This window comes from Carcharhinus amblyrhynchos, chromosome 4 (genome assembly GCF_965287045.1).
Source record: "Carcharhinus amblyrhynchos chromosome 4, sCarAmb.v2.hapA, whole genome shotgun sequence".
Taxonomy (NCBI): Eukaryota; Metazoa; Chordata; class Chondrichthyes; order Carcharhiniformes; family Carcharhinidae; genus Carcharhinus; species Carcharhinus amblyrhynchos.
The window spans coordinates 95,110,989-95,128,491 of NC_137327.1; positions in this window are offsets into that span (position 1 = coordinate 95,110,989).

Genomic DNA, 17,503 nt, shown 5'->3' on the forward strand with positions numbered 1-17,503 from the left:
AGACCGTCCTCGTGTGTGCGGAACTTGGCTATCAGTCTCTGCTCAGCGACTCTGCGCTGTCGTGTGTCGTGAAGGCCGCCTTGGAGAACGCTTACCCGAAGATCAGAGGCCGAATGCCCATGACTGCTGAAGTGTTCGCCAACAGGAAGGAAACAGTCTTGCCTGGTGATTGTCAAGCGGTGTTCATTCATCCACAGACACTATGACAACACCGCTGAATGAGCACCGCTCCACAATCACCAGGCAAGACTGTTCCCTTCCTGCTGGCGAACACTTCGGCGATCACGGGCATTCAGCCTCTGATCTTCAGGTAAGTGTTCTCCAAGGCGGCCTTCACGATACACAACAGCACAGAGTCGCTGAGCAGAAACTGATAGCCAAATTCCCCACACATCGGGATCTTGGGTTCATGTCACACTATATATAACCGCCATGACTTGCCTGAACTTGCAACATCTCACTTACTGTCCCAACTAGAGACAATACACATCTCTTTAACCTATGCTTAATGCCAACTCCACTCACATTGTCTGCACCTTTAAGACTTTAATAGCAGATTAGCTGTAAAGACTCGCATTCTAACCAGTATTCTGTAAACTGTGTGTGCATTTATATGCTCTGTTTGTGAGCAGAACTCTCCACTCACCTGATGAAGGAACAGCGTTCCAAAAGCTAGTGGCATTTACTACCAAATAAATCTGTTGGACTTGAACCTGGTGTTGTGAGACTTCTTACTATGTATAAATGACCCAGAACATCTGGACCTGGTGATCAGGCCACAGTTTCAATGTTTGTGGATGATACAAAACTTGGGAGCATTGTAAACTGTGAGAAGTATTTTATAGAACTTAAAAAAGGGTGGCACGGTGACACAGTGGTTAGCAATGCTGCCTCACAGCACCAGGGACTTGGGTTCGATTCCGACATTGGGTATCTGTTTGTGTGGATTGGCCATTCTAAAATTGCCCCTTAGGGTAACTACATGGGTGACGGGGATAGGGCCTGGGTGGGATTGTTGTTGGTACAGGCTCGATGGGCCAAATGGCCTCCTTCTGCACTGTAAGGATTCTGTCAGATTCTGTCAATTCTGATATAAACAAATTGGTAGAATGGAGGGACAAATGGCAGATGAATTTTAATGCAGAGGAATGTGAAATGATTCATTCTGGTAGAAAGAACATGGAGAGACAATGTAAAATAAGAGTAGAACTCCAAAGGGCAGCATAGTGTGCAGTGGTTAGCACTGCTGCCTCAAAGTGCCAGGGACCCAGGTTTGATTCCAGCCTTGGGTCACTGTTTGTGTGGAGTTTACATATCCTCCCAGTGTCTGCTTGGGTTTCCTACAGGTGCTCCAGTTTCCTCCCATACTGCAAAGATGTGCAGGTTTAGTTGGTTGGCCATGCTCAATTACCCCTTAGTGTCCGAGAATGTGTGGGTTAGGTGGATTAGCCATCGTAAATGTGCAAGGTTATGGGATAAGGCAGGGTGGGGAGTTCTTTCAGTGAGTCAGTGCAGACTCAGTGGCCTCCTTCTGCACTGGAAGGTTTCTATGGGAATGCAGGAACAGAGGGAGCTGGATATACATGTGCATAAGTCACTGAAGGCAGCAGGACAGGTTGAAGAGTGTTAACAAAGCATACAATATCCTGGGTTGTATTAATAGGCACACAGAGTACAAGAGCAAAGACATTATGTTGAACTTATATAAGTCATTAATTCAGCCTCAGCTGGATCCATGTTATGATCTTTGGCCAGACCACACAATGTGGGATAGATCTATTAGAGACCAATGATGTTTTGTTTAATGTAGATAAAATTTGAGATTCAAGATACTTACTAAGTGAATAGGTCCACAAGGTTCCACGGGGTTTGAACAAACAAAAATAAACGTTACAAGTTCAGAAAGGTAGAACAATTTACAACATCTATCTTATACTCTGACATGCAAGGTAAGTATGCGGTGTATGTGAATTATCAAATGGAATTTAATGTTGGGAAGTGCGAGGTGGTCCACTTTGGTAGGAATAATGGTAGGAAGGACTATTACTTACGTGGCGAAAAACTGCAGCAGGCGACGGTGCAGAGGGACCTCGGGGTCCTTGTGTATGAGTCGCAAAAACCCAGCCTGCAGGTGCAGCAGGTGGCCAGGAAGGCAAATGGGATGCTGGCCTTCATAGCAAGGGGGATTGAATATAAAAGTAGGGAGGTCTTGCTGCAGCTGTATAGGGCATTGGTGAGGCCGCAGCTGGAGTACTGTGTGCAGTTTTGGGCGCCGTACTTACGCAAGGATATTTTGGCCTTGGAGGGAGTGCAGAGGAGGTTTACTAGGCTGATACCGGAGTTGAGGGGGTTGAGCTATGAGGAGAGGCTGAATAAACTAGGCTTGTACTCATTAGAGTTTAGAAGAATGAGGGGAGATCTTATTGAGACATATAAGATGATGAATGGGATGGATAGGATAGAGGTGGAGAGTCTCTTCCCGCTCAGAAAGGACAGTAGGACTAGGGGGCACAGCCTCAAGATAAAGGGGGGGTGGTTTAGAACGGAGTTGAGGAGGAACTTCTTCACTCAAAAGGTGGTGAATCTCTGGAATTCTCTGCCCGTTGAAGTGGTGGAGGCTGCCTCGCTAAATATTTTTAAGACACGGGTTGATGGGTTTTTGATAAGCAAGGGGATTAAGGGTTATGGGGAGAGGGCGGGAATGTGGAACTGAGCCACGACAGATCAGCCATGATCTTATTGAATGGCGGGGCAGGCTTGAAGGGCGAGATGGCCTACTCCTGCTCCTATTCCTTATGTTCTTATGTTCTTATCAGCTATACTGTGTGAGCACCAAACTACACAGTAGAACACCACCACCTGGAAGATCTCCTCCAAACCACTCACCATCCTACCACTACTTCACTATCGCTGGGTCAAAATCCCTCCTCCACAATGACTACAGCAGTTCAAGGAGGCAACTCACCACAACCTTTTCAAGGACAATTAGGGATGGGCAGTAAATGCTGGCCTAGCCAGTTAAAACCAAATTCCTTGAATGAATTTTCAAAAAGATGGTAAATGTGATCAAAATAGTTTCCATGGAATTCTCAACAACCCACCCACATGTTCGTCACATTGCGAACCAACCAATCTCAGTGAAACTTTGGCCGGCCCCTCTACCAGTCTCAATAAAGTGAGTGCACTTTCAAATGGTTCATGCGTTTTCCTGGCCCACCCCCAGTGCAGCGAGGCTAGAGAATTGCGACTTTTGTCTTTCTCATGAGGGTTTACAATCCCCTGCGATCTTCATTAGGAATTCTCTTCAAAGGTCACTCCCTCCTGAACATATTCAATTATGAGCCACCTCCTAAGGTTTCAATCTCACCTTCCGAGATTGTATTCCCCAAGTCACCAAGGATACTCAAGCTTCACCTTCCATGCACAATTTCAGATCTTTGACCATACCAAGTAGAACACCTCTTAGCCCCAGTGTCCCATTTTGCTTAAAATTTGCTTCCTGAAGTCCTTTCTTGAAATACCTTACTCCTTTCTTATAGCTTTACTTAGAGGACATATTCTTGTCCCTTGTATTCATCCCTTCCCCGAGACTTCTTTTTGGGACATTTTGCTGTCCCCTCCTTGGTTTGGGAACTTTTCCCTATCACCCTCCTGTGTCTTGCTCCCTGGACATCTGAAGTAAAATTACAGCCAATGTAAAAATTTTTGAAGTGTAATGTAGGAAATGTAGCAGCCAATGTATTCATTACAAGTTCTCAGAGACAGCAACGTGAGAAAGACTGGATATCTGTTTTGTGAGGCGGAGAATAGCATACAAACTCATGAATAATAAGAGCTAGAGGTGTATATACACAAATCTATGAAGGTACCAGGGTAGGTTGAGAAGGCTGTTAGAAAATCATATATGATCTTTGGCTTTATGAATAAAGGCATGGAGTACAAAAACAAGAAAGTTATGTTAAACTTTTATAAAACACTGGTTAGGCCCCAGCTGGAGTAATGTGTTCAATTCTGGACACTACACATCAGGAAGGGTGCAGAAGAGACTTAGTAAAATGATATCAGGTTTGAGGGTATTAGTTATAAAGAGAGATTGGAGAATTGGTTCTCCTTAAGAGCAGAAAATGCAGGTTCAATAAAGATGTTCAAAATCATGAATGGTTTTGATAAGAGGAAAAAAGCAGGAATTGTTTTCAGTGGAAAAAGGCTTAGTAGCAAGAGGGCACAAATTGAGGATGGTTGGTAAAAAAAAAGACAAGATGAAACTTTTTTTTGCACAGCAGGTTGTGATACATTACCTGAAAGGGTGTAGAAAGAGATTCAAGAGTAGAAGTCCAGAGAAAATTGAATTAATACTTGAAGAGACAACATTTATAGGGATATGAGAAAAGATACAGGGTAAGAGTATTTGCCTAGATTTAACAAAGAGCCAGAACAATGGGTCAAATAGTTTCTTCCTGTATTTTGCCATTCTGTGATCTTATGAAGTATCTGTACCAAATTGATAGTAATTATGTCAGTTTATTTCATAATTTATTCTTCATGAACATTTCCGATAAGGCTGGCATTTATTGCCCATCCCTAGTTGAATTATGTGGAGATGCCGGTGTTGGACTGGGGTGGGCACAGTAAGAAGTCTCACAACACCAGGTTAAAGTCTAACAGGTTTATTTGGAATCATGAGCTTTCAGAGCGCTGTTCCTTCATTAGATGAGTGGAGAGCTGCATTCACAAACAGGGCATATATAGGCACAGACTCAATTGCAAGCTAAGGGTTGGAATGTGAGTCTTAACAGTTAATCAAGTCTTTACAGGTACAAACAATGCAAGTAGAGAGAGGGATAATGATTCTCCATTCACCTGATGAAGGAGCAGCTCTCTAAAAGCTCGTGCTACCAAATAAACCTGTTGGACTTTAACCTGGTGTTGAGACTTCTGACTAGTTGAATTAGGAAGATGGTGGTGCACCTGCTTCTTTAACAATTGTAGCAGTTTAACACATCTGAATAGCTTATAAGACTGCTTCAGAGGCTATTAAGAGTTAACCATATTGGTGTAGGAATTATATGCCAGCAAAAATGGCAGATTTCCTGCCTTAAAGAATGTGTGAACCAGTTTGCTTTTTAAAACAACTTCATTGTAATTTTTTGCTTCCAGCTCTTTTTTTAAACATAATTCAAATTCTCCAACTGCTACAAAAATCGGAAGAGCTGCTGGTCTGGCAGCATCTGTGGAGAGAGAAACAAATGTAATGTTTTGCAATGAATGTGACTCTTCAGAACAAGAAGAAGAACTGTCTAAAGAAGAGTGATATTTAACATATACAAACGCATAAACATACAAATTAAGAGCAGGAGTAGGCCACTTGGCCCCTCAAGCCTGCTCCACCATTCAATAAGATCATGGCTGATCTGATTGTAACCTCAACTCCACATTCCCACCTACTCCCAATACCCTTTCAACACCCCCCCCCCACCCCCCACCATGCTTATCTTGAAATGTTAACTTGCTTCTCTCTCCACAGATGCTGCCAGATCTGTCGAGTTTTTCCAGCGTTTTCTGTTTTTGTTTAAGATTTCCAGCATCTGCAGTATTTTGCTTCGAAAGTGCCATGGTGGTGGCGTTTTAACTTAGCTTCTTTGGATTTTGGGTCTGAAATATGAACCCAGTAACAAAGGATGAGGTTTTCCAGCCCTTCCTGCCAGCAGCATCTCCCGATCCTGCCAAAGTCAATTCCCACCGTGCATTCCGTGGTAGAAGGATGGGTGAGGAATACAAACACCATAGCCTTCTGGACCAGAGGACTCGCCAGCAGCTAATGATGAGCCACCCCCCAGTGCCAATAAACCTGCTGGGAGGGGACTGGGGAGGGAAGGGATGTTGGAAAATTTCAGCCATAACTTCCACATTTCTGGAGCTCTGGATATGTTTTAACATCTTCTGCAGTGTAATTGAACAAGTTGGCAACCATCAACTACTAATAATACTTAACTGATGGTCTTTATCACGAGAATGCTGTGTCCAGTTTTCATTAGCTAGGCAGAAAAGCCATGAGCCATTGGACTGCATTATGAAGGAAGAGCTGCCATTAATCCACCGTTGGGAGAATTTCAAACTGTTTTTATGCTAGTGGGTTTCTGATTTTCTTGTGGGAGAACTCCATCATTGTCTTTCTGTCACTGATGTTATATCACTCGTCTCAATATTCCCGGTAGACTACTGATGTCTGTGGGGCAAACCAATCTGAAGTTGTCTCAACCTCTAGTTGAGAACTCCTGTTTTAAATAATGCATTGTGCATTAAATAATGCATTGAGTTGACTTCCCATGGTTTGCTTATGAATAAATGAACAATGTCCTCCATTAGTTGTTTCTGTACTAGTCTTCCGATCTCCAATTCATTCAGTAAACCTTCATTTTCTGTACCATTCTTCTCTCTAACTCTAATTTTTCATATTTTCCCTATTATCATGTTAGTATCTTCCAGTTTGGGCATGACTCTTTCTCCAACATGGTCTTTTATACTCTTCCCTCTGTCTCTGCTTATATGCTACATATTAATCTTCATGACTGTGCAATTCAGCTCAGCTGTAAACAGCTTTGAGGGTTCATGATGTGAGCCACTCCTATAAGCAGTCTGAATACTTTGCTTTTGTGGGAATTGAAGTATGTGCCCCCATAACTATGAGGAGATCTTGCGACACAGTGAGTAGCAGCCTTGTCTTTTAGTCGAAAACTCCAGGTTTGTGCCCTACCCCAGGACTTGATGGCAAGGAATCTGTGTTCATAATACAACCCAAAGAGATTCATTATCTACCTGCAAATATTTCCAATACATGTCAATGGCAGATAGTAATGATGGGAGAGATGCCTGATCGACCATGTGATGGAAAGAAAATTGGAACCTCTAGCATCACTGTCCAAAGCTCCAGATTACAACATGTATAATATCATGCATGTTGATACAGCAACTCAACTTCCTTAAGTGATCTATAACACACCACCACCAACCATAACTAAATGAACTGTGACATAACCTGGGGTTGTAACAATAGTATTTCCTTGTAACTCAATCTCATCTTTTGTTTATTTCTTCAAGGCAGATTGAGATAACATTGGATGACGTGAATTTTAATTTGAATCTTAAGTTGCTTTATTCCATAGTAAAATGAAATTACAATAGGTCGTTCAATCAGTGGAATATATATTTACGTAGTAGGTTAAAATAAAGAATGCTCAATGCTAAACCAACTTCATTGGCTCATTTTAAATATGATAATCCTTCTGGCATCCTGAGGCCCAGGGAAGATCTCTCTGGAGTTTCCTGCTGTTAGCGACCTTTTGCTGCCTGCCCACCTTCTTGTCAATGATATGACTTTTTCCAAAAACCCAACTGCCTTCCTTGCAAACTCTTACTAACAATCACATACTCTGTGTCAAGTAGTGCAATAGATAAGCAAGGCAGAGGAGTTGGTGTAGGACAGAGCAAAGTGCACAGATCTTGATCTGGTAGTGGCTGAAACAAATAGGTGGTTGGGAAATGTTTGTTAATATGGGGAGAGGATACAGCAGAGCAATGGGAGTAGCAAAGGACAGATAAAAGTCCTGGAGGAGCAGACTGCAGGGCTGGAAGAGCACACAGAGATGGAAACAAGCAGTGAGAGCTTTGTGATAGATATCATCATCTTGATGTAACTGTGCATCACTGAGGGGAAATAAAACTGAAAAGGGGAACTGAGCTATTGGTCTCAGATACACAGAAACATGGAAAGCATGAGGACCCAAGTCAGATAAAAGTTTGCAGAATGAGACAGAAGACAAGTCCTCTGCAATTGATGTCCATGGTGAAAATTATTGGATGGATTGAAAGATGACGTGAAAGTTTTGGGAGTTTCTTTCACAATGGTAGAACTTGTGTTTATTGTGTCAAGGGAAATTTCACAGTAACTGCTTTGAAGTTTTAATGTAAGCCTTTCTTGTGATTAATAAATAAACTTAACTTTAAAAAAACTCTTAGATACTCTGTTTAGGGATAGAAAGGTGTGTGAGGAACCAACATGATGTGGGGAGTTGGGGGTGGAGGGGGGGGGAATTGTGGTGTGATCAGGTTCCTTGAAAGGGATTTACTTTTTAATTGTAAAGGTTTTGAACCACCATCCTGATGTTTTCCTCTCTATTTGAACAAATCCATAAATTTGGTTAAAATTAAATATTTACAGATTCATTTAAACTAATGCACAGAGGAATAACTCGATATCAGCGTCAAACCATTGTTCCCAAATCACATGTAGCACTTGGTGCATCTTGATCGGGTAGGAAAGATGGTCTGTCACTGTGCATGATCACATACATATCATACTGCTGAACTTATATCACCAGTAGCAGTTCTATAACAAAATCTGTCACCAGTAGCAGTTCTATAACAAAAGCTGAAATTGATCTCATGGAATCTGCCCTGTTTATATCATACATACAATTGTTCATAAGTCACAGTCTATGATGTTTACTCTTACTGCAGTGACAGGAAAAAGGGCATACAGGTTCACACAGGCCAGCAAGCAGGAAAGATTATTGCTAGCCTGGGCAAGCTGCCTGAATCAGTCACCCTCCAGCAGCCAGAAAAAGTCGCTGCAGTTTCTGGCAGCAATGTTTACATTACTGCTAAGATCATCAACAAAACCCGCCTTAATATCATATAGTTTCTTTACCTAATATCTCTGGAACATGGATGAGTGCAAAAATGAACATTTTTATAAATCGCAGCCATTTGTATCCTATTTTCAAAATCCAGGGTTAGAGCTAAGGCAAGGAGAGTCCTAAGAGTGTTGTCAGGATATTGAAGAAAGAAGCATGAGGGCAGATAGCAGCTTTGTATAAATGTAAAGAAATCGTAAAAAAAATCAGAACTAATAGTCAATATGCTACTGTCTTGTGGGTAGGCTTGAGAAATGCATTTTCTTGGGAAATTCGTGTTTACAAGCCAGAGGGTGGAAATGATTTCCTGTCTTGGCTTCACTCAGAATTTGCAAGCTCCAACCAATTGTAGGAAGTAGTGGACAGAACTACTTACATTATTAGAATTGCACTATTTAATAACAGATGTTTCAATTGCATTTTAGAAAGACTATTCCAGCTAAAAGGATTGAGAGTCGTGTTTGGATCTTGGGTTGGCTGAACATTACTGCCACATTGTCTGTGTAAATCCTTGCTAGGGGTCAATAATTTGGAAGCAGCAGGATATTGCCTTGGATTGTCTTGGAGCAGCACAGTGGCACAGTAGCTAGCACTACTACCTCATAATCCCAGGGATCTGGGTTCAGTTCCAACCTTGGGTCACTGTCTGTGTGGAGTTTGCATGTTCTCTACATGGGTTTCCTCCGGTGGTCCGGTTTCCTCTCACAGTCCAAAAGACATGCTGGTTAGGCATTGGCTGTGCTAAATTCTCCCTCAGCTAGGACACCTTCTCCGGAGCCTTCAACATGACACTGATGAAGACAAACATCTCGCCAAGATCATCCCAACACCTCCACTACTTGCCTTCAAACGACAGCGCAATCTCAAACAGAGCATTGTCTGCAGCAAACTACCCAGCCTTCAGGAGAACAGTGACCATGACACCGCACAACCCTGCCACGGCAACTTCTGCAAGATGTGCCGGATGATCAACATGGATTCCATCATCTCACGTGAGAACACCAGCTACCAGGTAAATGGTACTTACTCTTGCAACTGGGCCAACATGGTCTAACTGATAGGCTACAGGAAAGGATGTCCCAAGGCATGGTACATTGGCGAGATCATGCAGATGTTGTGACAATGGATGAATGGACACCTCTCAACAATCACTAGGCAAGAGTGTTCTCTTCCTGTTGGGGAACACTTCAGCATTCATGGGCATTCGGCCTCTGATCTTTGAGTAAGCGGCCTCCAAGGCACAAGACACATGACAACGCAGAATCACTAAGCAGAAACTGATAGCCAAGTTCCACACACATCAAGTCAGCCTCAACTGGGATCTTGAGGTCAAATCACACTATCTGTAACCCCCACAACTTGCCTGGGCTTGCAAAATCTCACTAACTGCCCTGGCAGGAGACAATTCACACCTCTTTAACCTGTGTTTAACCCTCTCTCCACTCACATTGTCTGCACCTGAAAAGACTTGATTACCTGTTAAGACTCCCATTCTGACTATTATCTTATAATTGAGTTTGTGTCTATATATGGTCTCTTCACTCACCTGATGAAGGGGCAACTCTCTGAAAGCTTGTACTAACAAATAGTACAGCTGTTGAACTTTAACCTGGTGTTGTGAGACCACTTACAGAATATCTGGGGCAAGCCAGGAAAATCCCCACAAAAATTCTGTGCCTTTTCATTATTCTATTTTTATATTAGTGTCATAAGTAAGCTTACACTGCAATGAAGTTATCTTAAAATCCTCTAGTTGCCACACTTCAATGCCAGCTTGGGTACACTGAAGGGAAATTTAGCATCGCCAGTGTACCTAGCCAGCGCATCTTTTGGATTGTGGGAGGAAACGAGAACACTCTGAAGAAACCCATGCAGACACAGGGGGAATGTGCAGACTCTGCACAGACAGTGGCCTAAGCTGTGAATCGAACCTAGATCCTTGGTACAATGAGGCAGCAGTGCTAACCACTGGAATGCCCTGCGCTACTGTGCCACAATCTTAAGCAGCCACCAGAATTCCTTTAAGGACATTTAATTAAGGAGTGCATACCCTCATACAAATGGGTTGTAAGTGATGCACTCTGCCTGTCAATACCTGAAAATTGCAAACACAGTTTGTCAGTGGATCTTTATTTGCATATTTAATCAATATTATGTGCAAAACTAGCAGGAAAGCTGCAAGGATGGCACAGTGGCATAGTATTTAGCACTGCTGCCTCACAGTGTCAGGGATCCAGGTTCAATTCCTGGCTTGGGTCACTGTTTGTGTGGATTCTGCATTTTCTCCCCGTGTCAGTGTGGGTTTTCTATGGATGCTCTGGTTTCCTCCCACAGTCCGAAAGATGTGCCAATTAGATGCATTGGCCGTGCTAAATTCTCCCTGAGTGTTCCGAACAGGAGCTGGAGTTTGGCGACGAGGGTGTTTTCACAGTAACTTCATTGCAGTGTTAATGTAAACATACTTGTGACTAATAAATAAGCATTATCTTTTTTTTTGCACATTTGCAAGTCTGTAAAGTCAAGTGGAAGTTGGATGTTAATCGAGTAGCTGAGATCCTCAAGCCTCCTGATTTATAAGAGCTAGATACCCATTTCTCAGGCTAAAAGCAGACAGCTAGTTATTGCCAATCCCTGCTATGTGTGTCTTTACACCACTACTATTGATGCTTGATACAAATGTCTAGGTCTCACCTGCTTTCTCCTGAAAGAGAGGGATCTGGATGATGAATAAGGAGATAAGTACAAAACCATACAGAGTGATACTACAGAATCTGTGACAAAGTTTTTCAAACCGAGTTTCTTGCACAATCTCAGTGGGATGAATGGCCTTTTTCTGTGCTGTACAGTTCTATAATGATCAAATTATCATCTGATCTTTGGTATGCATCTAGAAATGAAGCAAATAAACAATTGAGCTCCACTTTGAAAAGGAAGACAGAGGGTGGAATTTAATGTCCTCTCTCCACACACCAAGATGGGTTTTGAGACAGGGTGGACCACTTAATTGGGCAGGAGGATGCAGGGTGGGAACCCCACTGCCTTTCTGACTCCTCCCTGATCAGGTTCCAAAAAGGCTGGAGAGCAGCCTTCCCATCTGAAGGCAAATTAAGACTTTTCAGCAATCTGTGATCACTGGTATTCAATTCATAGAATTTGTACAGTGCAGAAAGAGGCCATTTGATCCATCAAGCCTGCACTGACAATGATCCCCACCTATTGGAAACCCATGCAGATACAGGGAGAATGTACAAACTCCACACAGTCACCCAAGCCTAGAATTGAACCCAGGTCCCTCGCAGTGTGAGGCAGCTGCCCACAGCTGGTATTCAACCAGCTGTGGGCAGGAGACTTGCCATCCAGGGTCATGAGGCTGGGCACAGTTACCAGGTTAGTGCCTGGTTACCTGGTAACAGTGTGGGGCCTCTCAAATAAAAGCGACACAGGGTTCCCAGTGCTTCTCAAATCAGTGGGCAAGAATGGTGGCATGGTCATTAGATTCAGCCCCATGATCCAGTGGGATCTAACTATACATTCAATTCCTCTTTCCTGATCCTTTCCTCCCACTTGTTTTATCTTTTCTCCTTCCTCCCTCCCTATGTCATGGGTTATTTATTGCCTGAACAGATAGTGACTGGTTCCAGACTTCTCTCGTTGGGAGATAGGCAAAACAGCCAATGAATGTACCATGGTACAAGAGCGAAATCCTGGTCTTCAACCTGCTCGCCTTCATGACCTGGCAATTGTAGTATAATGAACTGAAGCTTGTGTTACACTATGTTATAGGATGATAGTATGGCTGTCCACTCAGCTCCCATTCTGTCAATCAATACCAACATGAGGAAAGTTGTTTCTTAATGCAGTAAGTGGTTAGGATGTGAAATGCACTGCCTGAGATTGTGATGGAGGCAGATTCAATTGAGGCTTTCAAATGGACAATTATCTGAGAAGAAAAGAACAAAGGGGAAAAACAGCCAGCAGGAATATCCTTTGCAGTCAGCAGACATGGACATTACGAACCAAATGCTCCCATCTATGACTTCAAGAACAATATTGTTCAAGCTAAGCTTACATGAATAATGACAAAGCACACAGAAAAATATTTGAGGTTTTAATAATAAATGCAGAACACTTTTAAAACTGTTACATTATTATTTTATTTCAAGTTGTTTTACAGTTAAGGTAGAAAAATACTGTAAATATATTCCTTGTGATATCAATTTGCATTAAAATAGAGCAGCATGTACGTTTGAGGCAAAGTATGCTTTCTCAGACAGAAAGACAAAGGTTGTAGTAGATGCTCTCTCCTTCATAATGTGAGGTACATCAGTTAAAACAAATGCTATCAAGGAAGGAGAAATATAAATAACAAAGCAAACATATACATAAAATATGCAGAATTCTCTTGTACCTCCACACAATGACTTTCCTCACTGGCCCCAAATGCTTCAGAAAATCTAGTTGAGCTGGCAAGTCCCAACCTGACAAATTCACCAGTCTGACCTTGCCCACAGATTGGCTCCATTGTGACACTGGCCTGAGTTGACTCTGTCACCAACGTGTGCACGTCATGACTCTGTCCCTAACATGTCCCTAATCTGACTGTCCCTAACCTATCCCCAGGCTGACTCTGTCCCAGACTGAGGTGAAACTAGTGCCATTTCAGAATACTCATAACGGTGTTTCATTCACGAAGCATGCTTTGTGCCTGAAAAGGAAAATCTCACTCTAGCACATTTATTGCAGTAAGGAATAGAGGACAGCCTGCTACAAGGTTGAGGTTGATGCTCATCTACACACTCAGATGTATACAGCTTTGAATGAATATTTTTTAGAACTGCACTATATGGTTAGCCACCTCAGGAGTTTAACTGCAGGAAACTTTCACACAAGAAAAAGCAGAAAGGTTATTATTTTTAATTTTTTCCCCATCTTGAATGTTACAAAATCAATGTACATCGTGCACCAAGCAGGCCCAACTCAACCTTCTCTGAGTGCCCCAAAAACCAAATTCAAATTGAATCCAATTCATGTTCCCAAAAAGAGTGACAAACGAGATCCAAGCTGACAAGATAAAGCATTGCACCCTTTCTTGGGCTTTATCTGATGCTTGATCTTAGCCAAAAAGCAGGGAAGCAACCCATTCATCAAGGTTAAAGCTTTCCAGATTTGTGAGAATCCAATGCAACTTGTCTGCTCAACAATCTCAATTATATTACATCACCTGAGGCAAAGTGCTGTTGCCTTATCTTTCCTGTCCCATTTTCTCTCTGCTACTGACTAAATTTACTCAATCTTGGTACAATTCCATGTGTATTACCACATGTAAGCCATTCAAGATCTGTGGTCATAGACTGTGAGCAGATGAGGAGATATTGCTCCTATGTAGCCTAGGGATCCTGAGGATAATGTAACGGCCCATTCCCATCCAGTTTTATTAGCTAACAGTTAGTTATTAACTAATTAAAATACTGATTTGTGTGGTTCAGTGCTACAGCAGGACAAAAGAGTTCAATTTAGTCTGAGTGAGTTAATGATTAGTTTTTTGCATCAAACGGTATGATGGTGAGAGTTGTTGCATGCATCAGTCACCGAGTAAAATCATTTCTAGACAAACACTAAATTACAATAAAACCAATCATTCATATCCAACAGAAAGTGGTACTTTGTACCCATTTTATGTCAAGTCCTCTTGCAGTTAAAGCAATGCACAGGGATTGGGAAATTCATAGGCCCAGATCTTCCAGTGTCCGATAATTGGAGACCAGACAATGTGCAATGGGATCCCTTGGAAGTCCCTACGCAAGGGGTCTTGTGGGAATCAGCTGGGAAATATGAATTTCTGATGGGTAATTTCCCTGCTCCATGGGAGCCTCCAAAAAAATCTCCAACTCAGAGTTGGAGATGGAGACTTCAGACAGTTCTGACCTGCTTATCCAATAGTTATCCAGGAATGTTAGACAGAAAATATCCTAGTCGTGGGTAACTATACAAATGAACCCTCACTAATCCTGAGCCACAACTATTCCTCAACACCCAACCTGACCAGCCCCCACCACATGACTCCTTCTTAACTCCACCTACTCCCCTGACCTGACATTTCACCTTACCCACCACCACATTACACACTTACCTTCTCTCTGCAGCTGTTTTCAGAGAAACTTTGGGACATTTCAACTCTTTACTTACCAGAATGTGATAGATAGTGCCATAAAAAGGTGGACTTGCATTCTCTGCACTGCTTGCTATAAAGTTTGCTGCACCAGATCAATTTTGAAGAATCTCCATCAGAAGATCATTCAAAAAAAATAGAGGAAGCAAAGTGGGCTTTTTTGTTTGTCTCATCATGGAATAGCCTTTCCCATTCTGATTGGAAGATCTGAGCCTTATATTACAAATGTTGTTGTCTATGATGCAAGCAGTAGGGATGAAAGTGCATGGGGAAATAATCTAAATAGCCACCAACCACTGAATCAAATGCCACATGTAATCATACTGTTCATTTACTGCATGTGTTTTAGGGACCAACACTCTAACTTCTGAATGTTAGAATGTAACTGGTGACAACTTTGTATTGGATGTAATGTGACCAAAGATAACAAGCTGCAAGGGTCAGCTGACCCAGTAAGCCATGGAACCAATTGCAGAATGTAATAGTCAGCTGACTCACTATAAATAAGAACTTGTTTGGAATCGTGGGGAGGTTGGAGTAGCCCAGAGTGAGGCCCCAAGTTTGGAGTAATGAAGTTTCTTTATTAAAGCTTTCCTTTGATTTATAAGTTGGAGTAAGTTTTGTTATATTTTTATTATCTGCATTTGAAGAGCTCCTTGTGAAGAAACACCTAATGAATGCTTCATAAAGCTCAGCTGTATGCTTAAAACTAGCCTACATCTTTTAAAGGAGGCACACTTTGGCCAGAACAGATATTGGCAGTCTTGCAAGAAGTGAATCTGACCCTGGAAATATTGAACTACGGCACAACCCAAGCAATGTGGACTGTGTAGAGGTTAGTGTAGAACTTCAATAAGACACAAACAAGTTGGCAGAATAAGCAGACAGGTGTCAGATGAATTTCAATGCAGTGAAATGCAAAGTGCTTCATTTTGTTTAATCATTGGAAGAACGTGGAGGAAAATAAAGGGTACAATTGTAAGAGGGTGCACGGATAGAAGAACTTAAGTACCTATCTGCATAAGCTGTTGAAGATGGCAGGACAGGTCAAAAGAGCAGTTAATAAAGCATACAGTATCCTTGACTTTATTAATAGATCCACAGAGTACAAGAACAAGGCAGTTATGTTGAACTTGTGTAAGATTTGTATAAGTTCAATTTCAGCTGAAGCACTAGGTCCAGTTCTGGCAGCCCCACTTTAGAAAATAATTGAATTCAGGAAAGATTCACAAGGATCATTTCAGGAATGAGGAAGCTCATGTATGAAGATAGATTAAAGAAGTCAGAGGTGGTTTCATTGGAGAAGAGAAAGTCAAGAGGAAATTTATTAGAGGTGTTCAAGACCATGAGGAGTCTGGAGAGAATAGAAAGAGAGGAGCTATTTTCACTCATGAGCGGATTGAGAACAGGAGGACACAGATTGAAAGTAATTAGGAAAATCAGTAATAGCAAGATGAGAAAAATCTTTTTCCACCCTGTGGATTGCACGACCTGAGTGAGGCAGATTCAACTGAAGCATTCAAAAGAGAATTATTATTTTAAAAGGAAGAACGTTCCAAGTTACAGAGAGAAGGTAGGGTAATGGCACTGGATAAATTGCTCATATGGAGACATGGTACAAACATTATGGGCAGAATGGCTGCCTCCTGCACTGCAACATTTTGGTGATTCCATAATTCTGCTCAACAGTTTCTGATACTCCGCAGGAGGAAGTGGACAGTAGGATTGATTGTCCTCTATCCATAGAAAACCAGGAGGTCTTCCCGAAACATATTCAAAAGACAGTGATTGCAAATAGTTGTGAGGATCAACGCCTGGAGGCAATGCTGCAAGAAGTTCAAAGACTTCACAAGGAGATGGCTATGGGGGAGATGTGTGGTGGGGAGGAGATCAGGTCGGTTGGGGGGTGGGAATGCTGGTGATACATCCATGGTGGTGGGGGTAGGAAGAGCCCTGATGATAGGAGGGGCAGTTCTAGATGAGATGTTTATTTCTAACTCCAATTGTGGTGTCCTTTAAAGATGGCGTCCTGATTTCTGTGGAGTCAGGTGCTGGCTCTGTCAGGCCTAGACCCACTAGTGCAATGACGTAAATCCCACTCGCTCTTTTTTTTAACTCAGAGAGGCTCAGGGTCTGCTGTGAAAACTGGGCTGTGCTGCTGGAGAGCAACACACCAGTTTTTAGTCTCAGCCTGACACTTTGAAGAAATATGGTAAGATTGTGCCCCGAATCGCAGAGACACCAAGCACAAGTGACCTGCAGCCAGGGTAGGGAACAAGGCTTGCCAGACGGTGAGGTTGTATATGAATTCTGCTGCAGCAGACTCTGATGAGAGGCAGGATGCGGAAGAAAGCTGAAGACTATGTACAATGAGTTGCTCAGTGCACTGGGAGATCTGTCCATAATATCATAAGACATAAGAGCAGAATTAAGCCACTCAGCCCATGAGTCTGCTCTGCCTTTCAATCATGGCTGATATTTTTCTGATCATGATGTGGGTATGCCGGCGTTGGACTGGCGTAAACACAGTAAAAAGTCTGACAACACCAGGTTTTAGTCCAACCTATTTATTTGATAATATTCTCACTAGCTTTCGAGGGGACAGCCTCTTCGTCAGGTGAATGGAGAGTTCTGGCCTCAG